Genomic DNA, 24,574 nt, shown 5'->3' on the forward strand with positions numbered 1-24,574 from the left:
ACCTCCTATAACCCTACAACCTACCTCAGTGGCCAATATCATGACATGAAAACACTTCCCACATCGGATCAAAACAAAGACAACACACTCCAAGGCGCACACACTGCACGGTGTAGTGTGCTACCCACATAGGCAAGCGTTTCCACACCGCACACAGGGGTAGTTGGTGCTATAATAAATGTTTCTGCACCACAAGAACTAAAGGATACTCTGATGGGAGACTCCTGCATGGACAGATGGCCGAATGGAAGGACAGACGTCACGCTTACTGTGGACTCGAGGAGCTACATAGTGAGAGACGTGGCAACTACACAACTTTATAAACTACACCCGGATTACCACAAACATGGTGACAGTTCATTATATTTCGCGCTTTTCCAAAGTGATGAAGTGAGGCATTAGGACGCGGCCCCCGGGAACCCGGTCACAACTTCTTGGTGGTCCTCATCAAATGGTCGAAGCATGACTGCAGCAGGAATCACTTCTGGGGCAGCGTCGTGACGTCTCTTCCGGCCGGAGCCGACAACAACTGGGGGAGGATTGGGCATGGGCCTATTTAGGGCAACTTGCCCTGGTCCTCGCCCTCTCTTCCTTACGGCGCCGGCCCCGGTATGCAGGGGTCTCCGTGAATCTCCCACCCACCCGTCCCTAGATGTGGAGACTGGGGAGGTGTTGGATATCAAATAGAGAGTGGCGGTAAGGAGGCCACATAAATTGCCTTTACATTGTTAAGGGGAGTCCTCCCCTGCACACTCCCTAGGTCAGCACTGAGGGGGAGAGACGGTGAGCTCCCCCCAGACAGAATGGAGACACCGGCTGGAGGCAAGGGCGCCAGTTTACAAAATAGGGCAGGGGGCATCCGCCCCTGGTTATTCCCTACGAGCCCCGAGGGGCAGCCTGCAGGGCCGGCCTAAGGCATTTGCAAGCTGTGCACCTGCACAGGGCCGCCAAACCCCAGGGGCCGCCACGCCAATATATATCCTTAGATACATGTTTGCGTGGCGGCCCCTGGCAGGGATTTGGCGGCCTCGGGCCCCCTACCTACACTCCCTGCTCAGGGCCTCCGTGAGCCTAGAGCCGGCCCTGTAGCCTGGTGGTTGGGCCCCTCAGGTGGCGGACAAGGACCAGATGGCAGGGCTCACCTCTCAAGGATGCAGGTGGGTTGCGCCTCGTGTGGTGCTCAGGTGTTGGGGGACGCGAGACAGAAGGCCCCTTAGTGCTGGAGCAATAGGCAACATTCTTCGTGTATATAAATTGAGTTCTGTCCGACTTGCGGATGGATCATGATGTTATGGTCGATGTAAATGTAAATCTTCCTTAGCGATTGAATTTGAAAAATCCATATCGCATCAAATTGTATGAATTATATATTGTCATGTTTGTGTGATGATTTGTAATAAACATGGTCTTTTATACCCACAGCTCTGGTCGTCAAGTATTGATTTGTGGGTTTGGATGGGGGCGGGGCCGGGAGCCAACCTGGGCGGTCCGGGTCCTAAAGGTTACAGCGATGGACACCATGAACCACTGAAGGTCACAGCCGGTGGCGCATCGGCCGGAAAGGTATCCGCGCCACTGCCAGCCTCACGACTGACCGAAGCTACCATTGCTCTAAAGTTCTGCAGCCTGAGACAACATCTTCATGGCCTCAAGTACGTGCAAGGAAGTCTGCACAGACAGATATTTACTTATGCACTGTTTTTACAGCGCCTAGAAAACTGTGCAAAATACAGAACAAAGTCAGTAACAACGGCTGCAAAATGAAGAGTAGCAGAGAGCAAATAAACGAACTAGAGGGAGCTCTCTGCCGAAGGTATACAGTAACTCAAGGGAGCTCCCTGCCAAAGGCATACACAAACGTGAGGGAGCTCCCTGTCGAAGGTATACACGAGCCCGAGGGAGCTCCCTGTCGAAGGTATACACGAACGTGAGGGAGCTCCCTGTCGAAGGTATACACGAGCCCGAGGGAGCTCCCTGTCGAAGGTATACACGAGCCCGAGGGAGCTCCCTGCCAAAGGTATACACGAGCCTGAAGGAGCTCCCTGCCGAAGGTATACACGAGCCAGAGGGAGCTCCCTGCCGAAGGTATACACGAGCCAGAGGGAGCTCCCTGCCGAAGGTATACACGAGCCAGAGGGAGCTCCCTGCCGAAGGTATACACGAGCCTGAGGGGGCTCCCTGCCAAAGGTATACACGAGCCTGAAGGAGCTCCCTGCCGAAGGTATACACGAGCCAGAGGGAGCTCCCTGCCGAAGGTATACACGAGCCAGAGGGAGCTCCCTGCCGAAAGTATACACGAGCCAGAGGGAGCTCCCTGCCGAAGGTATACACGAGCCAGAGGGAGCTCCCTGTCGAAGGTATACACAAGCCCGAGGGAGCTCCCTGTCGAAGGTATACACGAGCCCGAGGGAGCTCCCTGTCGAAGGTATACACGAGCCAGAGGGAGCTCCCTGCCGAAGGTATACACGAGCCAGAGGGAGCTCCCTGCCGAAGGTATACACGAGCCAGAGGGAGCTCCCTGCCAAAGGTATACACGAGCCAGAGGGAGCTCCCTGCCAAAGGTATACACGAGCCAGAGGGAGCTCCCTGCCAAAGGTATACACAAGCCTGAAGGAGCTCCCTGCCGAAGGTATACACGAGCCAGAGGGAGCTCCCTGCCGAAGGTATACACGAGCCAGAGGGAGCTCCCTGCCGAAGGTATACACGAGCCTGAGGGGGCTCCCTGCCGAAGGTATACACGAGCCAGAGGGAGCTCCCTGCCGAAGGTATACACGAGCCAGAGGGAGCTCCCTGCCGAAGGTATGCACGAGCCCGAGGGAGCTCCCTGTCGAAGGTATACACGAGCCCGAGGGAGCTCCCTGCCGAAGGTATACACGAGCCCGAGGGAGCTCCCTGCCGAAGGTATACACGAGCCAGAGGGAGCTCCCTGCCGAAGGTATACACGAGCCAGAGGGAGCTCCCTGCCGAAGGTATACACGAGCCTGAGGGGGCTCCCTGTCAAAGGTATACAGGAGCCAGAGGGAGCTCCCTGCCAAAGGTATACACGAGCCCGAGGGAGCTCCCTGCCAAAGGTATACACGAGCCAGAGGGAGCTCTCTGCCGAAGGTACACACGAGCCCGAGGGAGCTCCCTGCCAAAGGTATACACGAGCCAGAGGGAGCGCCCTGCCGAAGGTATACACGAGCCAGAGGGAGCTCTCTGCCGAAGGTATACACGAGCCCGAGGGAGCTCCCTGCCAAAGGTATACACGAGCCCGAGGGAGCTCCCTGCCAAAGGTATACACGAGCCCGAGGGAGCTCCCTGCCAAAGGTATACACGAGCCAGAGGGAGCGCCCTGCCGAAGGTATACACGAGCCAGAGGGAGCGCCCTGCCGAAGGCATACACGAGCCAGAGGGAGCTCCCTGCCGAAGGTATACACGAGCCAGAGGGAGCTCCCTGCCGAAGGTATACACGAGCCCGAGGGAGCTCCCTGCCGAAGGCATACACGAGCCAGAGGGAGCTCCCTGCCGAAGGTATACACAAGCCAGAGGGAGCTCCCTGCCGAAGGTATACACGAGCCCTGCCAAAGGTATACACGAGCCAGAGGGAGCTCCCTGCCGAAGGTATACACGAGCCAGAGGGAGCTCCCTGCCGAAGGTATGCACGAGCCCGAGGGAGCTCCCTGTCGAAGGTATACACGAGCCCAAGGGAGCTCCCTGCCGAAGGTATACACGAGCCCGAGGGAGCTCCCTGCCGAAGGTATACACGAGCCCGAGGGAGCTCCCTGCCGAAGGTATACACGAGCCAGAGGGAGCTCCCTGCCGAAGGTATACACGAGCCTGAGGGAGCTCCCTGCTGAAGGCATACACGAGCCTGAGGGAGCTCCCTGACGAAGGTATACACGAGCCAGAGGGAGCTCCCTGACGAAGGTATACACGAGCCTGAGGGGGCTCCCTGCTGAAGGCATACACGAGCCAGAGGGAGCTCCCTGCCAAAGGTATACAGGAGCCAGAGGGGGCTCCCTGCCGAAGGCATACACGAGCCAGAGGGAGCTCCCTGCCGAAGGTATATACGAGCCAGAGGGAGCTCCCTGCCGAAGGTATACACGAGCCAGAGGGAGCTCCCTGCCGAAGGTATACACGAGCCTGAGGGAGCTCCCTGCCAAAGGTATACACAAGCCCGAGGGAGCTCCCTGCCAAAGGTATACACGAGCCCGAGGGAGCTCCCTGCCAAAGGTATACACGAGCCAGAGGGAGCGCCCTGCCGAAGGTATACACGAGCCCGAGGAAGCTCCCTGCCGAAGGTATACACGAGCCCGAGGGAGCTCCCTGCCAAAGGTATACACGAGCCAGAGGGAGCTCCCTGCCGAAGGTATACACGAGCCAGAGGGAGCTCTCTGCCGAAGGTATACACGAGCCCGAGGGAGCTCCCTGCCAAAGGTATACACGAGCCAGAGGGAGCTCCCTGCCGAAGGTATACACGAGCCAGAGGGAGCTCCCTGCCGAAGGTATACACGAGCCAGAGGGAGCTCTCTGCCGAAGGTATGCACGAGCCAGAGGGAGCTCCCTGTCGAAGGTATACAGGAGCCCGAGGGAGCTCCCTGCCGAAGGTATACACGAGCCAGAGGGAGCTCCCTGCCAAAGGTATACACGAGCCAGAGGGAGCTCCCTGCCAAAGGTATACACGAGCCAGAGGGAGCTCCCTGCTGAAGGCATACACGAGCCTGAGGGGGCTCCCTGACGAAGGTATACACGAGCCAGAGGGAGCTCCCTGACGAAGGTATACACGAGCCAGAGGGAGCTCCCTGACGAAGGTATACACGAGCCTGAGGGGGCTCCCTGCTGAAGGCATACACGAGCCAGAGGGAACTCCCTGCCAAAAGGTATACAGGAGCCAGAGGGGGCTCCCTGCCGAAGGCATACACGAGCCAGAGGGAGCTCCCTGCCAAAAGGTATACAGGAGCCAGAGGGGGCTCCCTGCCGAAGGCATACACGAGCCAGAGGGAGCTCTCTGCCGAAGGTATACATGAGCCAGAGGGAGCTCCCTGCCGAAGGTATACACGAGCCCGAGGGAGCTCCCTGCCAAAGGTATACACGAGCCAGAGGGAGCTCCCTGCCGAAGGTATACACGAGCCCGAGGGAGCTCCCTGCCGAAGGTATACACGAGCCCGAGGGAGCTCCCTGCCGAAGGTATACACGAGCCAGAGGGAGCTCCCTGCCAAAGGTATACACGAGCCAGAGGGAGCTCCCTGCCAAAGGTATACACGAGCCAGAGGGAGCTCCCTGCTGAAGGCATACACGAGCCTGAGGGGGCTCCCTGATGAAGGTATACACGAGCCAGAGGGAGCTCCCTGACGAAGGTATACACGAGCCAGAGGGAGCTCCCTGACGAAGGTATACACGAGCCTGAGGGGGCTCCCTGCTGAAGGCATACACGAGCCAGAGGGAACTCCCTGCCAAAAGGTATACAGGAGCCAGAGGGGGCTCCCTGCCGAAGGCATACATGAGCCAGAGGGAGCTCCCTGCTGAAGGTATACACGAGCCAGAGCGAGCTCCCTGCCGAAGGTATACACAAGCCCGAGGGAGCTCCCTGCCAAAGGTATACACGAGCCCGAGGGAGCTCCCTGGCAAAGGTATACACGAGCCCGAGGGAGCTCCCTGCCAAAGGTATACACGAGCCAGAGGGAGCTCCCTGCCGAAGGTATACACGAGCCCGAGGGAGCTCCCTGCCGAAGGTATACACGAGCCAGAGGGAGCTCTCTGCCGAAGGTATACACGAGCCCGAGGGAGCTCCCTGTCGAAGGTATACACGAGCCAGAGGGAGCTCCCTGCCGAAGGTATACACGAGCCCGAGGGAGCTCCCTGCCAAAGGTATACACGAGCCAGAGGGAGCTCCCTGCCGAAGGTATACACGAGCCAGAGGGAGCTCCCTGCCGAAGGTATACACAAGCCTGAGGGAGCTCCCTGCCGAAGGCATACACGAGCCCGAGGGAGCTCCCTGCCGAAGGTATACACAAGCCAGAGGGAGCTCCCTGACGAAGGTATACACGAGCCAGAGGAAGCTCCCTGCCGAAGGTATACACAAGCAAGAGGGAGCTCCCTGCCGAAGGTATACACGAGCACAAGGGAGCTCCCTGCTGAAGGTATACACGAGCCCGAGGGAGCTCCCTGCCAAAGGTATACACGAGCCAAAGGGAGCTCCCTGCCAAAGGTATACAGGAGCCAGAGGGGGCTCCCTGCCAAAGGTATACACGAGCCAGAGGGAGCTCCCTGCCGAAGGTATACACGAGCCCGATGGAGCTCCCTGCCGAAGGTATACACGAGCCAGAGGGAGCTCCCTGCCGAAGGTATACACAAGCAAGAGGGAGCTCCCTGCCGAAGGTATACACGAGCACAAGGGAGCTCCCTGCTGAAGGTATACACGAGCTCGAGGGAGCTCCCTGCCAAAGGTATACACGAGCCAGAGGGAGCTCCCTGCCAAAGCTATACAGGAGCCAGAGGGGGCTCCCTGCCAAAGGTATACACGAGCCAGAGGGAGCTCCCTGCCGAAGGTATACACGAGCCCGATGGAGCTCCCTGCCGAAGGTATACACGAGCCAGAGGGAGCTCCCTGCCGAAGGTATACACGAGCCTGAGGGAGCTCCCTGCCGAAGGTATACACGAGCCTGAGGGGGCTCCCTGCCAAAGGTATACACGAGCCTGAGGGGGCTCCCTGCCAAAGGTATACACGAGCCAGAGGGAGCTCCCTGCCGAAGGTATACACGAGCCAGAGGGAGCTCCCTGCCGAAGGTATACACGAGCCAGAGGGAGCTCCCTGCCGAAGGTATACACGAGCCTGAGGGAGCTCCCTGCCGAAGGTATACACGAGCCTGAGGGAGCTCCCTGCCAAAGGTATACATGAGCCAGATGGAGCTCCCTGCTGAAAGTATACATGAGCCAGAGGGAGCTCCCTGCCGAAGGTATACACGAGCCAGAGGGAGCTCCCTGCCGAAGGTATACACGAGCCAGAGAGCTCCCTGCCGAAGGTATACACGAGCAAGTGGGAGCTCCCTGCCGAAGGCATACACGAGCCAGAGGGAGTTCCCTGCCGAAGGCATACACGAGCCAGAGGGAGCTCCCTGCCGAAGGTATACACGAGCCAGAGGGAGCTCCCTGCCGAAGGTATACACGAGCCAGAGGGAGCTCCCTGCCGAAGGCATACACGAGCCAGCGGGAGCTCCCTGACGAAGGTATACACGAGCGAGAGGGAGCTCCCTGCCGAAGGCATACACGAGCCCAAGGGAGCTCCCTGCCGAAGGTATACACGATCCAGAGGGAGCTCCGTGCCGAAGGCATATACGAGCCAGAGGGAGCTCCCTGCCGAAGGCATACACGAGCCAGAGGGAGCTCCCTGCCGAAGGCATACATGAGCCAGAGGAAGATCCCTGTCGAAGGTATACAGGAGCCAGAGGGAGCTCACTGCCGAAGGCATACAGAGGGAGCTCCCCGCCGAAGGCATACACGAGCCAGAGGAAGCTCCCTGCCGAAGGTATACACGAGCCAGAGGAAGCTCCCTGCCGAAGGTATACACAAGCCAGAGGGAGCTCCCTGATGAAGTTATACACGAGTACAAGGGAGCTCCCTGCTGAAGGTATGCACAAACCAAAGGGAGCTCCATGTCAAAGGTATACACGAGCCAGAGGGAGCTCCCTGCTGAAGGTATACACGAGCCAGATGGAGCTCCCTGCCGAAGGTATACACGAGCCAGAGGAATCTCCCTGCCGAAGGTATACACGAACCAGAGGGAGCTCCCTGCCGAAGGTATGCACAAACCAGAGGGAGCTCCCTGCCGAAGGTATACACGAGCCAGAGGAAGCTCCCTGCCGAAGGTATACACGAGCCAGAGGGAGCTCCCTGCCGAAGGTATGCACAAACCAGAGGGAGCTCCCTGCCGAAGGTATACACGAGCCAGAGGGAGTTCCATGTCAAAGGTATACACGAGCCAGAGGGAGCTCCCTGCTGAAGGTATACATGAGCCAGAGGGAGCTCCCTGCCGAAGGTATACACGAGCCAGAGGAAGCTCCCTGCCGAAGGTATACACGAGCCTGAAGGAGCTCCCTGCCGAAGGTATACACGAGCCTGAAGGAACTCCCTGCCGAAGGTATACACGAGCCCGAGGGAGCTCCCTGACGAAGGTATACAGGAGCCAGAGGGAGCTCCCTGCCGAAGGTATACACGAGCCAGAGGGAGCTCCTCCCGATATCCGACATGCAATGAATTCTTGACAGATGTGAGACACGCTCTGGGAATCCCAAAAGGTTGTTGTTGCCGTGATCTCATCTGGAAGGGACCTGAGATTGGCCGCCTTCTTTTGAGTCCTGTTCGGGTACAAATCTGAGATCCCCGAGTAGGTCTGCGTTGGTGATTGGCATTTCTTAACCTGACACCACATCTTCTTATCTTAATCCAGTGGTAAGTGTGTTTGGGAACTTTGTCAACAGTTGACAAGAATTTCTGATACACGTTGACCACTGGATTAAGATAAGGGCTGAGGTCAGGAATGTTTGGTGTTTGTGTGTTATTCATGGGGGATGTATCCCCGACCCTGCTGCCCCTTTTGTCAATCAATCAGGGAACTGTAAGCACGCTACTCATCCGTGAGGGTCTCAAGGCAGTGGGGGACCTGGGGGGGTTGGTAAGTAGTTCTGGTCAGCCAAAAAGCCAGGTCTTGAGAGTCTTCCTGAAGGTGTTCAGGGAGGGGGCGCGCCTGATGTTGATCGGGAGCTCGTTCCAGGTCTTGAGCATCTTCCTGAAGGTGTTCAGGGAGGGTGTGCGTCTGATGTTGATCGGGAGCTCGTTCCAGGTCTTGAGCGTCTTCCTGAAGGTGTTCAGGGAGGGGGCGTGTCTGATGTTGATCGGGAGCTCGTTCCAGGTCTTGAGCGTCTTTCTGAAGGTGTTCAGGGAGGGGGCGGGTCTGATGTTGATTTGGAGCTCGTTCCAGGTCTTGAGCGTCTTCCTGAAGGTGTTCAGGGAGGGGGCGCGTCTGATGTTGATCGGGAGCTCGTTCCAGGTCTTGGCCACGATGTGAGAGAAGGATCTTCCTCCTGCTCTGTGGATGCGCGGGGTTTCGGCGAAGACGAGGTTGGCTGATCGGAGGTTTCTTTTGGGTACATGGAGGGTGATTCTGTTCTTGACTAACTAGAGGATCTAATTTCTTGCCTTGTTGGTGGGAGTTACAGTGATTATCGAGACCGAATCCACGCGGGTCTCAGCTGCTCATAATGGTCGGATGAAGTTGAATATATTGGCGGCTCTGTCGGTCAATGGGCACAAACTCAGTTCCACTGGGGTTGACTCCGAGGCGGTGTGACGACATGCGGAGCTGTATGACGTGGAGATTGGAGGTCAGTGGGGGATGACATAATAGAAGAAACCCTCTGATGCTCAAGCAAGAGGTGGAAGAAGGGGGTAGCTACTTGACCTCGTGAAGTTTGGGGGCAGAGCCGTTAGTCTGGCTCAGTGGACAGCGGTGAGACAGACAGACGGGTTGAACTGGACCAGTACCTTGACGTCAACACCATCCATCCAGGATCAGAACCGGGCATGTACGGTACAGATATGGCCACTAACCAGTAAAACCCGCGTTATTAGAGCCTAGGTGTGGGCACCGGCTGATGATGCGGTTGGTTTTGAATACAGTGCAGGCTGGCAAGAACGGCCAGTAGAGTTCTATTAGGATGGGGGTGACGTTGTTAAATACTCCAAAAACGGTACCCTACACAGACATGTGTGCTTCAGCTGTACACTAGGGTCAGTTGTCTGTGAGATGTCGGCTATGGTCATCCATACAATTGTGGAAGTGTGTCACAGTACAATGAGGGCAAACCCTGCACTAACACACAACACCCAAATGAACACAACCAAAACAGCAGTCATGTTTCCCCACATCTGGGGACCAGAAGGCCGCCTCTGGCGCCCCAGCTGCAGTGGTTTTGTTTCCAGACTCTGTTGGGGTCCATGTTTTAGGCACCCAAGGTCTGCTGTGGCCCCTAGATGTGTCCTAGTGCGGGGGGGCACTGCTCCCATCACTTTGTGGTCTTACAGCGTGTGGTAGGCGAGGGCTCTTTGGCTTCTGTTGGGGCTGGTCCAGTTCACTGTTCTGTGGCTACCGTTTCTGGCTACATCTGGGAGAAAGGGGGGTTGTTTGTTTTGTTTGTTTGCAGCGTTTTATATAGCGCGAACTAGACCCGAACCGAATCGGGTATCAGAGCGCTTTACATAGCACCAGTTACGTTACATGAGGACGGACACACTTTCATTTTTTAGGCACAGGGAGATTAAGTGATTTGCCCAGAATCACAGGAGGTTTTGGCGTCGTTACCGAGACTCGAACCCAGATAATAATAATCCACATTTGTATAGCGCACAATCACCCGTAAGGGTCTCTAGGCGCTGGGGGCCGTCGGGAAGATTAAGCAAGCTATTGCCCAGAGTCGCATGGTGCTGGGCTAACCTGCCGCCGGAGCCGGGGATCGAACCCTGATCCCCAGATTCCAGCGTCAGTCGCCCTGGCCCCCAGGTCCGAGGTCGAGCGCCCTAGCCGTTAGGCCAAATCCTCTCCCCTAGGTTTAGGGGCTCTGAGGCGGCAGAGCCTTGTATTCTGATGTGTGGGCTCTGGTGAAATGCCCCTCTCTTTCGCAAGCACTTCACAGCAGCCCTGGCACACTTATCCATAAAACAACACCCATTGTGGTCGGGCTCTGCCAATTAGGCAGCCGTGCCCAGGCTGGCTCCGGTGCAATCCGAGATGCCCTGGCACCAGGGGCAGGGCACACAGGTATGTGCCACCTATTCAGGAAAAGAACCTCGGGGGGAGAAAGGAAAGTGAGGCCGGGAAATTAAACCTGTTTGTGTCTGTAAACGAAAACACAGGAGCAGGCGGTGTCCTGAGGCGGTGCCCAGCCCTGGATCGGATCAGACACTCTGCAGGCCCCAGCTCAGGGGGGGAGGGGTTCAATCGAAGCCCCTCAGATGAGAACATGCCAACTTACCAAGGAGGGTTCACATCTGTGGGTTCACTCCTCACATAAGGGGAGGGGAGTTGGCCTAACGGCTAGGGCGGTCGACCTCGAATCTGGGGAACCGGGTTCGAGTCTCAGCAACGACGCTGAAAATCCTGTGATTCTGGGCAAATCACAATCTCCCCGTGCCTAACAAAAATGAATGTGTGTCCTCATGTAACGTAACTGGTGCTATGTAAAGCGCTCTGATACCCAATTCGGGTCAAGTTCGCGCTATATAAAACTCTGCAAAAAAAATTAGAGCGGTCCTAGCAAACGCGCCTTTCAGGAGAATGAGACCGTGCATGAGACCAGCTCTATATGTTATGTTATTTATATTTCTAAAGTGCATTGGTTACCCGAGGGAGTCCTGGCGCTGTCTACTGCCCTCTGAACAGAGGATGGGGTGGGAATGTTATATTTCCATGCACACACCCCATACCCTTGAAGCACCAAAGTTTTTAACAGGAATTTAATTTCCACCAGCAAAATAAACTCTTGCATCCGGGTCCTGCTCGACTTCTCCGCAGCTTTCAACACCCGTTGACCATCAAACATAGATTCAGACCCAGGAGACGGGGTCCGGCTTCACAAGCTCAAGCCTACAAGGGTTCCCATGCTGCTTCACCAACCGACAGCAACTTGTTGATAGGAACCCCCCGATGCCATACTCTGGCCGCCACCTGCGGCGTCCCTCAGGGCTCCATCATCTAAACTTTTGTTTGGGGCTGGTGGGAGCCATCCTTGTAGGCAGCACCCATCGAGTTTCGCCAGTGTGCTGATGGCACCAAACTCTACCTCAATATCTCCTGAACCAATGGCATGTAAATGTAAATGTGTTGTATTTGTAAAGCGCACGGCTGCCCACGCGACGGGGCGTCCCGGCGCTGCACTCATACCGCTGTGGAACCCTTCCTGGCCTTTCCCTGTGAAGTGTCCACTCCTGGGCACCCCCAAGGTGGAGGCCAGGCATCCTTAGCGTTGTTAGGGCCGGTGTGGAGATTAAGCAAGCTATTGCCCAGAGTTGCAGAGTGGGACCCATGATTAGAATAGGCACCGAGGCGAGAATTATCAGGTCCGAGGAAATTGAGCCCAAGACCCGCCGAGGCGGGGAATTGAACCCTGGTCCCGGGCTAGACCTCTGTATCAGGGTCTGCCGCTCTAACCATTGAGCCACACTTCTCCATACATACAGAGACTCAAAGTCTGCCTCGAAGACCTCCAAGCCTGGATGTCAACAAACTACCCGAGTCTAAACCCCGGAAGGACGGACCCCTCCTGTCTGCCAACCACGCCAAGCTCTCTCTGAGCCAGCCATGGCGTCCAACTTACACCTAACCGGATCACACCCGACTGACAGAACAGGTCCAATCCCACTGATTCCTTCTCAATTTGTCCCTCACACTCAAAGAACTCATCGCCCAGAAGACCAAAGCATCCTGCTCACAGCTCGTTCGCCTCGAAAGAGTGAAGCATTTTCTCTTAGAAGGCCTTCAGAGGATCCTTTCAACAGGCTGCCTCCAAGGTCTATCTGAGTTGCTGCAAAGTCTGGGTGAGCAGGAGGCCTGGAGGCTGGGGGAAGGTTTCACCCAAGGCCGGACTGGGAACCCAACCAACCTTGGCGGTACAGCTGGACCGGCCCCGGGGGCAGGGGGTGGATGGGAGGGGGGTAAGAGTGCTAGTGAGATGCACTGCCTTCCTCTTTAGCACTGCTGCTGCTTTTGTTACAGGGTCTGATATTGCAGCTCTGGTGCAAAACCGAACCCCAGTAACAAAACCATCTTCCAATTGCTCGAAAACCGGCCCCCACCTTTCCGGCCCACTGGGATAAAACCTGGTGCCCGCTGTGGCCAGTCCGGCCCTGCTTCCACCCTCGACTCGAACCTCTCACGCGAAGAACACATTGTGAAGAAGACCAGAACAGCCTGGTTCCCACTCTCTCCTGAAAAAGTAAAAGCTTTTCTTCCAGGAGAGCCTTCAAAACAACAGCACAAGCCTCATTTCTCTCTCACCTGGAGGGTGGCAATGCCCGGCTCAGCAGCACTCTAGGGGCCACTCGGACCCCCCTGGGAGGCACCCTTCACACAGGGGCACCAGGGGCCACTCTGACCCCCCTGGTGGCACCCTTCACACAGGGGCACCAGGGGCCACTCTGACCCCCCTGGGGGCACCCTTCACACAGGGGCACCAGGGGCCACTCTGACCCCCCTGGTGGCACCCTTCACACAGGGGCAGCAGGGGCCACTCTGACCCCCCTGGGGGCACCATTCACAAAGGGGCACCAGGGGCCACTCGGACCCCCCTGGGGGCACCCTTCACACAGGGGCACCAGAGGCCACTCGGACCCCCCTGGGATCACCCTTCATGCAGGGGCTCCAGGGGCCACTCTGACCCCCCCTGGGGGCACCCTTCGCGCAGGGGCACCAGAGGCCACTCGGACCCCCCTGGGAGGCACCCTTCACACAGGGGCTCCAGGGGCCACTCCGACCTCCCTGGGGGCACCATTCACAAAGGGGCACCAGGGGCCACTCGGACCCCCCTGGGAGGCACCCTTCACACAGGGGCATGAGGGGCCACTCTGACCCCCCTGGGGGCACCCTTCACGCAGGGGCTCCAGGGGCCACTCTGACCTCCCTGGGGGCACCATTCACAAAGGGGCACCAGGGGCCACTCGGACCCCCCTGGGGGCACCCTTCATGCAGGCCAACCTCTCATCAAGGCGCTGAAGGAATCAGACCCCATCACCCACCGGTGAAAGGACCTACAGTGGCTCCGACAGCAAGCACAGCACCATCTTCAAAACTAGTTGCATGACAAGTAGGGGTGGGCGGAATTTGCGAAATTCACTTTCCCAAATTATCGCGAAAATGTCAAAAATCTCCGCAAACATGCGGAAATACTGCGAAGACGCTGATGTTTTTTTCCCCCGCCTGTTCGCGATATTTTCTGCGTGACCGCGTTGAAAAATGTCTCGCCAACTTGCCCATGCGGTTGCCATCTTGTTTTCACTTGTCCCGCCCGCTCGCGATGCTTATTTCCTGTTCGGGGTCTCGAAATAAGTGTTCGCGATCGCAAACTCACGCGGGATAGCGCGACCAGCTACCAACAATCTAACATAGGAAAACTCGTCGGCGAACGCAGGGACGCTAGCGCGCGAGAGAGAATGCATTTTTAAAGTGCGAGCAAGAAAAAACTTCCGTTCCGCAGCAGATTGCAAAAGTTTTGACATTTTTGCGCTCTCCGCGGAACGCGGAAATGTCAAATTATCGCAATTTCCGTGAGCGGAGCGAAATTTACCGCCCAGGCCTACTGACAAGGGCCTCCATGCCAACAAGCCTGTGTCCTAGCAAACACATGACCATGTCTGTGGGTCAGAGCCAGGTGGGGAGGCCCAGCACCCCCAGATTAGAGACACTGCAGGGAGGTGAGCACAGGCATCCCCAGGCTAGGACCTGGACAACATCCTCTCTGAATCCAGGACAACGCCAACCCCCGAGCAGTAGGACGACATTGAAAACTCACCTCTTCCGAGACCACCCCTTCCATGGGTGACTACTGCCCCTTTCACAAGCTCGACCTCCTCGCCCGTCCCCTCCTCCCCATCTCTCCTCGCTGGGGATTGGCCCTTGTACAGCCAGGTTTATGCTTTAGAAATACCAAACCATACGAACCAAACATGCATAAACACAATGGTGTGTGTTGGCACAGTGTGACGTCATTACTAGTGCGTTCAAGACACTGATTGGTAAGTAGTGATAGAGAAGTGTGTAAGGGGGTGAATGAACGTGCTTAACGATTGCCTCAGTGTGCCCCTTCATTATATTCACCCTTGCTATGTTGGCGCGGCCTTTGATGCCAGCTTCGTGCCAACCTCTCTGCTTAGCTTGGGGATGCTGAACAACCCTCTGCAGCGACTGGTTAGGGGGGACCGAGGTGCAAGTTGGGTGGTAGCCAGTGGGTTATATTGGGCAGCTGAGCTGTCCATCTGTAAAGAATTTGAAAAGAAACTTTTAAAGTGCCTGGACACTGATCTTGCTGGTGAGTGGCACTTTAAGTTGAGTGAAAGTGCTTCAGCACAGAATGGGGTGGCATCTATGGGACTGGTTCTGTGCCACATCATGGATCTGGTAGAAAGGCACTGGACTAGAACCTACACATACCTTATTACGCAACTGCCCATAACTCTCCCAATCCGATCCCGCATGCGTCTGCCAACAACGCAGTGCGCCCGCCGCAGTGCGCCCGCCGTCTGTAACGAGAGGTTCCACCAGTTGTGCCAGCCTTAAGATCTCCAGTGAGGATGCGGTCTGGCACCCTGTCCTCTCGACGCAAGGTGTTCACCCGGTCCAGTGGTAGGTCCTTGAATTTAGTGATGAGCAAACACAGCTTCATAAGAGGACCCTGTGGACGGCCAACCAGGGATGGACGTCTTTGTTTAACCCTCGGTTAGATCAGTTCAGGGGCTCCACAAAGATACTCAACACGATTCATGGTTCAGGCACTTGTTCTGCTCAATTATCTTTCCAGAGGTAGACCTTTCCAGGGGTGGGCCTTTCCAGAGGCGGACAGGCGGACCTTTCCAGAGGCGGACCTTTCCAAAGGCAGACCTTCCAGAGGCGGGCCTTTCCAGAGGAGGACCTTTCCAGAGGAGGACTTTTCCAGAGGAGGACCTTTCCAGAGGCGGACCTTTCCAGAGGAGGGCCTTTCCAGAGGAGGGCCTTTCCAGAGGAGGGCCTTTCCAGGGGTAGACCTTTCCAGGGGTAGACCTTTCCAGGGGTAGACCTTTCCAGGGGTAGACCTTTCCAGGGGTAGACCTTTCCAAAGGAGGACCTTTCCAGAGGAGGACCTTTCCAGAGGAGGACCTTTCCAGAGGAGGACCTTTCCAGAGGCAGGCCTTTCCAGAGGCGGACAGGCGGACCTTTCCAGAGGCGGACCTTTCCAGAGGCGGACCTTTCCAGAGGCGGACCTTTCCAGAGGCGGACCTTTCCAGAGGCGGGCCTTTCCAGAGGCAGACCTTTCCAGAGGCAGACCTTTCCAGAGGTAGACCTTTCCAGAGGCGGGCCTTTCCAGAGGCGGGCCTTTCCAGAGGCGGACCTTTCCAGAGGCGGACCTTTCCAGAGGCGGGCCTTTCCAGAGGCGGGCCTTTCCAGAGGGGGGCCTTTCCAGAGGCGGGCCTTTCCAGGGGTAGACCTTTCCAGGGGTAGACCTATCCAGGGGTAGACCTTTCCAGGGGTAGACCTTTCCAGGGGTAGACCTTTCCAGGGGTAGACCTTTCCAGGGGTAGACCTTTCCAGGGGTAGACCTTTCCAGAGGAGGACCTTTCCAGAGGAGGACCTTTCCAGAGGCGGGCCTTTCCAGAGGCAGACCTTTCCAGAGGTAGACCTTTCCAGAGGCAGGCCTTTCCAGAGTCGGACAGGCGGACCTTTCCAGAGGCGGACCTTTCCAGAGGCGGACCTTTCCAAAGGCAGGCCTTTCCAGAGGCGGACCTTTCCAGAGGCGGGCCTTTCCAGAGGTAGACCTTTACAGAGGTAGACCTTTACAGAGGTAGACCTTTCCAGAGGTGGACCTTTCCAGAGGTGGACCTTTCCAGAGGTGGACCTTTCCAGAGGTGGACCTTTCCAGAAGTAGGCACAGAAAAGGACTTCCAATCAGCTGCCTGGGGCAGCACAAGTGGACAGCCCCAGGGTGTATCTAGAGGCACCAAACATGGCTTCTATCCTAGGGATGTGATGAAACATTGGTTGCAGGACTCCACGGCTCACAACAATATCTAACAGGCAGAATCGTGTACTCAGCAGATCGCAATGAAGACTGAGGCAACCAGAACTGCAAAGATTATGTTGAACTGAAGGAAGTGCTCCAGATGCGCAGAACTCCAGTCCAGAGTCAGCACTAAGAAGCCGCCATGAATGAACTCGATGACGTTTGCCGTATCATCGACAAGGGTGAGACCTTGCTGCTGGTTTTACTGGATCTGTCAGCAGCGTTCAACACCGTGGACCGCGCCAAGACGCTAAAAGTGCCTGAACACCGAAAGGGTTCTCGCTGCCAAGCTCTACGCGGGTTATCAACCCACCTTTCGAATCGTAGACACACACTCAAAACAGGTAGCCATTACTCCTCCGTTAACTACGCTACCCCTCAGGTCTCCATCATGGCCCACTACTAGTCAACCTCTCTCTAGAGCCCCCTCCAGCTGCACTAAGGGGCTGCACTAAGAGTTCAACAAATCCTAACATCAGGATGCTGATCTTACTCAATGTACCTGGAACCACCCTGCCCAAAGGATATCAGCGCCTAGAAGGCCCATCTTACAAATACAGCGCTGCGTCGACTTCCTTCTCCTGAGCACTGAAAAGAGCGAATTCCTGCTCATCACTGATCACTACTGAAAACAAAAATCCATTTGACTAAACCCAACTCAACAAACTCTCTCCGACCAACTCTCCTGCATTCGTATCATGAACCGCAACATCCGTGGCTTTCATCGATCGTTCCTTGACCCCAATCAACAAAGAGACAGAAATGATTCCTTCCTGCTTTGAGGAAACGAAAGCATCTTCTGACCTTCAAGGTCCACCCAACCAAGAGCTCAGCTCAACCATCTCCAGCCTCAACCAGGTAGGCCTTCTAGAAGCTTCTCTCGCCTCGTTGAGGTGGTCCTCCATGGTTCTGCTTGGATGGTCTCCTCATCAAGGGTCACATGACTCCCGCCCTGCGGGTACTCCACTGTGTCCCCAAACACCAGAACTCAATTCAAACCCGACGCCTCACTCGCAGGGGTGTCAATGGCAAGTACCCCCTCTACCTCGCAGATCTTCTTACCACCTAAAGTATGGACTTTGAAGCTTAAACGGTCATTCTTTGGGGTCGCTTCTAGCCCCTTGACTTCTCTTCTTCCACCTGTGAGAACCCAACGTGACTTACTCCCGGCCCTTCAAGAAACCTCTAAAGACCCACCTGTCCCTTCATCATCTCAACTAACTCCTCCAATGTCCCTTCCCTCGATCACTTGTGCACTTTCGTCCTTTCTTCTCCACACAGTATCTTCCTGGTTATTTGCAAGACCTGCGTACTCCTTCCTGGTGAAGACGTAAACAAGAAGCAGCATCACAGATGTAGGACGTGCCCGGGCACCAGGGTCTTCTAGGGTCGAAGACCCAAAGCCGGCTTACTCCTGCCTGGTGAAGACAAGCGAGAGGCAGCATCACAGATGTAGGACGTGCCCGGGCACCAGGGCCTTCTAGGGTCGAAGACCCAAAGCCGGCTTACTCCTTCCTGGTGAAGACAAACGAGAAGCAGCAACACCGATCTGGAACATGCCCAAGGCGCCATGCTGACCCATGGTGGCACGTCATGGGTGTAGGACGCCCACTGCCACAGACCAAAATATGCAGCCATATCCACTTGATGCAGTAGATCAGAACTTCAAGAACAGACGTGTGCGATATGTGACCCTAACTTCCCTCGTGCTCCTGCAGGGCTTTGAAGCCAGGTTGGCACTCTATCAACCCCCGGCACACCTGCAAGGAACCTCTCCTCACACCGGTGCTGTTCTGGCCAGCATCACCTTCTAGAGTGCCCACTGCCCACCTGCTGTACCCGCCGCTGTGCCCCGGACAGACAAGCGGGTCCTTGGGTGTGCCCTGCCCATCTCCGAGAGGGTTCCTCTGCCCTGAAGGTGCCCCCATGTTCGGTTAAAAGGCCATGTTCGCACCTCTGCCCCCTGACACCGACCTTAGCTGTACTTGGAAGTGACTCGCTCATGTTTGGAGAAAATTCTGAAATATTATATGTTTTTGAAAGATGTTGAGTGCTGTCTCATCTTCCTGGGTCAGGGCTATGCCATGTTAAACCTGTGTAAAGATCCTTTTCTCTCCAAAGAGCAACCATCGTCCTATCCAAGAATGGCTCAAGAATCTGGTCGCCCTAATCTGCCCCCTTACCCTAGCCGACACAGTTAAGTCTCTGGGCATCACCCTTGACAAGAACTTATCAATGGAGGCCCACATCAAAAACTCTGCAAAAAGTGCTCTTTTCTCTCTAAAACACCTGAAGAAATTGAAACCTTTTCTTCCCCACGATGACCTCAAGACAGTGGTCCAATCCCTAGTTCTCTCTAAAATAGACAACGGAAACGCCATCCTTACAGGGACTCCAAAAGCTCACCTAGCCCCTCTAAGGGCAGTGCCGAACATGGCCGCTCGACTCGTATCTGGAGTAAAAAGATTTAAACACAACACTCCAGCTCTCAACTCCCTCAACTGGCTTCCCATGGAAGGGAGGTGTATTTACAAGCTGGCCTGTATCACACACAAAACCCTCCACTCTCCGGCCCCCAACTACCTGAAGAACAAACTGGTGAGAGCAGGTCAATCCAGAACCCTGAGAAGCTCCAACTCACTTCTTCTTATTCCTCCGAAAATGAAAAACCACCCAATACCAATCGTTCTCTGGCAACGCTCCCCGGATATGGCACGCTCTCCCGGGAGTCCTCCGATGCAACCCCTCCTTCTCCTGTTTCAAGAGGGACCTGAAACCCCATCTCCTCAACAAATACTTTCATGACCAACGTCAACTAACCTAGTCTTCTTTATCCGAGTTGACTCCCATTCAAGGATAGTTGGTGAGCGAACTATGCTAATCACATTTCTCTTTTTATTGTTCTCTCCCCCTCCGTTGCATTGTTATTTATTTTTCATGCTGTATTATTTATTCTTTGTTTGCTTACTTACTGCCTGTCTTCTATGTAATGTCCTTCTGTTTTTCGCAGTGTGTATGTAAAGCGCTCTGATACCTACGGGACAAGCTAGCGCTATATAAAACTTTTAAAATAAAAATAAATAAAAAGATCCATACCCATGGCTGGGTGGCTGCACCTAGCACTGGTGGAAATCCCTGGCTCCCGGGGCTCGGTACCCTCCCTCCAGACGAGGCTGCTAACGGCGGAGCCGTGTCTGAACCTCTCACGACACACACGGAAGCTCTGCAGCGCCCAGAGGGGAACAGGCGCTACCAAGGCGCACGTACAGACCTGGATACCGACCCCAAGAGTGCGTCAGATGGGCCAGGAGTGGGGTCATACCCAGGGACAGTGAACAGGAGCTGCCACCGGGGCCCCACACATGGTAACCAGGGCTCTGAAGTACATGTATGAAAGAGGTCCGAGCGGCACGTGGTATCACCTCTGCGAGCACGCGAACAGTGACCGCCATCCTACCAGTACAGCGGTAACACAGAGGCATGACGCGCCCCGCAGCAACATAACAACATACATGCAGCCTACGTGTGCTATCCATGTGCCCCCTTAAAAAAGAACAGTGGCCTACATACATGTTATAACGCTCATACATGATCACAGAAGAACCACCCCATGGATACCATCAAAGGCCAGATGTAAACACCAAAAGCTGGCATACGCTGGCCCTTCAAAGCAATGCACACACGTGATAGCATCCGGTGACCAATAGCTGTCATACATGGGTGAGCACCTCAACACAATGCAAACATGCACATACATGACACGGTCCAAGGCTACGCAGTAAAATACATCGGCAGTACAAAGAGGACACAGATTGTATGATCAGAGGACTTAGAAAAAGGCATGTGTGATCCAACAGAGAGTGTGAATGATCACCTGGTCACCCCCTCAGCACAATGCAAACATGCACATACATGACACGACTCAAGGCTACACAGTTGAATACACCGGCAGTCCAAAGGAGGACACATAGATTGCATGATCAGGGGACCTAGAAAAACGCATGTGTGATGCATCAGAGCGCGTGAATGATTACCTGGTCATCCCCTAGCACAATGCAAACAAGGACATACATGACACTATTCGGGAATATGCAGCTGACATGAAGTGACCAAACAGGGACACCCCATTAAAGCAGTGTGGGGGTGCACATGCGTGCTGTGCCTCAGGGGCCAAAACCAACTTACAGCCTCAAAGCCTGAGTTTCTTTCAAAACAGCAATTAATTATTCAGAGGGAGGGACTCATTGTGTGACCTTAGGACCAAACTCAGCACAAAGGGGTCACCGCCCCAATCTTGCAAACACAGACCAGATTCAAAGCCGCTCTGGTGGCCTAAAGGCAACAACCGGGGGTCGCGCCCCCTCATTACTGCTAAGCAGCAGCGCCCAACTCCCTGGGAATGACGAGACGTGTGCTCTTGGGACCAGAGCAGCCGGCCAGGGTTATCTCTCCATCAGAGCAGCCTCAGCACACACGGCCTGCTCAGGGGGCTCAAAGCAAACACCGGAGGGGGGCACATCCTAATCCTTAAACCCAGCTGCAGGGGGGGCCCTGGGAACATGTTCAACCCATCCAAGGCCGGGACACGCTGAGCCGGCGCCAGCACTCCCCCAAGAATCAGAAGAAACAAGAAACATTGTGTTTCAAACGAATGTCACAGCACTTTCAATGAATGTCACAGCACTTTCAATGAATGTCACTGCACTTTCAATGAATGTCACAGCACTTTCAATGAATGTCACAGCACTTTCAAAGAATGTCACAGCACTTTCAATAAATGTCAGGGCACTTTCAATGAATGTCAGGGCACTTTCAATGAATGTCAGGGCACTTTCAATAAATGTCAGGGCACTTTCAATAAATGTCAGGGCACTTTCAATAAATGTCAGGGCACTTTCAATGAATGTCACAGCACTTTCAATAAATGTCAGGGCACTTTCAATGAATGTCACGGCACTTTCAATGAATGTCACGGCACTTTCAATGAATGTCACGGCACTTTCAATGAATGTCACGGCACTTTCAATGAATGTCACGGCACTTTCAATGAATGTCACGGCACTTTCAATGAATGTCACGGCACTTTCAATGAATGTCACGGCACTTTCAATGAATGTCACGGCACTTTCAATAAATGTCAGGGCACTTTCAATGAATGTCACGGCACTTTCAATGAATGTCACGGCACTTTCAATGAATGTCACGGCACTTTCAATGAATGTCACGGCACTTTCAATGAATGTCACGGCACTTTCAATGAATGTCACGGCACTTTCAATGAATGTCACGGCACTTTCAATGAATGTCACAGCACTTTCAATGAATGTCAGGGCACTTTCAATAAATGTCAGGGCACTTTCAATAAATGTCAGGGCACTTTCAATGAATGTCAGGGCACTTTCAATAAATGTCAGGGCACTTTCAATAAATGTCAGGGCACTTTCAATAAATGTCAGGGCACTTTCAATGAATGTCACAGCACTTTCAATAAATGTCAGGGCACTTTCAATGAATGTCAGGGCACTTTCAATGAATGTCAGGGCACTTTCAATAAATGTCAGGGCACTTTCAATAAATGTCAGGGCACTTTCAATAAATGTCAGGGCACTTTCAATGAATGTCACAGCACTTTCAATAAATGTCAGGGCACTTTCAATGAATGTCACGGCACTTTCAATGAATGTCACGGCACTTTCAATGAATGTCACGGCACTTTCAATGAATGTCACGGCACTTTCAATGAATGTCACGGCACTTTCAATGAATGTCACGGCACTTTCAATGAATGTCACGGCACTTTCAATGAATGTCACGGCACTTTCAATGAATGTCACGGCACTTTCAATGAATGTCACGGCACTTTCAATGAATGTCACGGCACTTTCATGGGAACCAACAGTGGTAAAAGTCCACACAAACATCATAATGTTAACAAAAAAAAGCGGCTCATAGGGACAGAGCAGGCTGGCGCCCTGTCGGTGGGGGTCACCTTCACCCCTGGTGTGCGAGGGAGGTGGTGGGGGTGGAGGGAAGGGGGGGGGGGGCGCGGAGGGACATCCATCGATCGTTTAACTGCGGAGGATTAGGCCGTTCGATCGGAGATTTATCGATAATGTGTCGTTCGGGCCTCTTCCCAGATGAGAGGCCTTGGGGCCGCGTGCGCCCCTCGCAACCTGCACCCCAAACAGGGTGAGGGGGCCCTTGCACAGGAACGTTAAAGGGGGTGGGGGCAGCTCTCTGCTGGCGGAGAGGGGAAGGGAGCAGGGGGGGGGGGTGAGTCCGGAGTACAGCTCTAGGGGGCGAGGAGTATTCGCTGATCTGTGTGAATTAAAACCAATCCATGTTACCGACCCTACAAACACGGAACCCCAGGTGTGTGTGCGTGGGAGGGGGGGGGGGGGGGGGCGATTCCATCTGAGGGTCACTCGCTTCTTTCACTTGGCCCTCAAATACCCCACCTCCCTTCCTTCCTCGCTGAAGCGAGGTGCCGGCGACTGGGGTGGATGGGGGGAGGGTACGGGTGGTAAAGCGTGGGGTAGTTCGGGACCTGGGGCAGTTCGGGTTGTGAAGCCTGGGGCAGGCCGGCGTGGGGGGGGGGGCTGATGAAGTGTGGCAGTGGGTGCAGAGGAGGGAGTGATCTAAGTGAGAAGTTGGGGGCAGGGGCGGGGGGTCATGAAAAGAGGTGGCGGGTGCAGTGGGGGGGGGGGGGCGAGGGGTGCTGGTGAAGCCAGCAGGGGGTGCGGAGCAGGGGTTGATGGAGGGGGTGATAGGTGGAAGTGAGGGGGGGGGGGGGCGGAGAAGGCCCTGGAAGGGGACGAGTTCCAATCAGAAGAGGGGCTGATGAAGCCAGGTGGGGAGCGGGGGTTAGAGTGGTTTTATGGAGGGCTGATGGGGCAGACGGGAGCAGGGTTAATGGGGGCAGGCGGGGTGAGAGGCTGGGGTGATAGGGGCAAATGGAGGTGGGGAGCGGGAGTCAGTGATAAGAGTTGAGGTTCGTGGAGGGCTGATGGGGGCAGAAGGGGAGCTGGGTAAAGGATGGGGTAATTGAGGGGGAGGGGTTAAGAAGGCAGTGGGAGGTGATCAGCTGGGGGGGGTGAGGCCAGGGGCACAGAAGGAGGAGGGGTGATATGGGCAGGTGTGGGGCAGGGGAGCCGGGGTCCGGGGAGGGGTGATGGGGCAGTGGGAGGTGCTCCGCTGTGGTCGGGGGGGGGGGGGTGTGAGGCCAGGGGCACAGCAGGAGGAGGGGTGATATGGGCAGGTGTGGGGCAGGGGAGCCGGGGTCCGGGGAGAGGGGAGGGGTGAAGGGGGCAGTGGGAGGTGCTCAGTTGTGGTCAGAGGAGGGGGGGGGGGTGATGAGGCCAGGGGCACAGGAGGAGGGGGGTGTTGGGGGTGTGAGGGCTGCGCCGGGATTCCCACGCTCTCCCCGTGGGCCGGGGGGACTCCACGGACGCCCCCTGCAGGCTCTTACCTGCTCTGCCCCAGGCCTGGGGGGGTCTCCATCCGGCTCCGGTGCCCTCCGCTCTCCTGTCCGGGCTCGCAGCGCCCTCCCTGCCGGCTCCGAGCTGCTCTCCCCGGCGACAGAGCGCGCTGAGCCTCGGTGGGAGACCCCCGGAGCCAGGCCACGCCCACCGAGACAGGCCACGCCCACCCGAGACAGGCCACGCCCACCCGAGACAGGCCACGCCCACCCGAGACAGGCCACGCCCACAGTGAGGGAGGACACGCCCACAGTGAGGGAGGACACGCCCATCCCGAGACGGTCCACACTAGAGCAGACCACGCCCACCATGAGT

General features: G+C 55.8%; 1 protein-coding gene across 1 annotated transcript in view; it reads right to left on the minus strand.

The window, feature by feature from the left end:
* PLXNB1 (plexin B1) overlaps positions 1–24,357 on the minus strand; it is a 416,790-nt gene extending 392,433 nt beyond the window's left edge. The window contains exon 1 of the mRNA XM_078661870.1: positions 24,250–24,357. The gene's annotated coding sequence lies outside the window, so the exon portion shown is untranslated. The remainder of the gene's footprint in view (positions 1–24,249) is intronic.
* Between the last annotated feature and the right edge of the window lie 217 nt (positions 24,358–24,574).

This window comes from Lissotriton helveticus, chromosome 9, assembly GCF_964261635.1.
Source record: "Lissotriton helveticus chromosome 9, aLisHel1.1, whole genome shotgun sequence".
NCBI classification, from domain to species: Eukaryota; Metazoa; Chordata; class Amphibia; order Caudata; family Salamandridae; genus Lissotriton; species Lissotriton helveticus.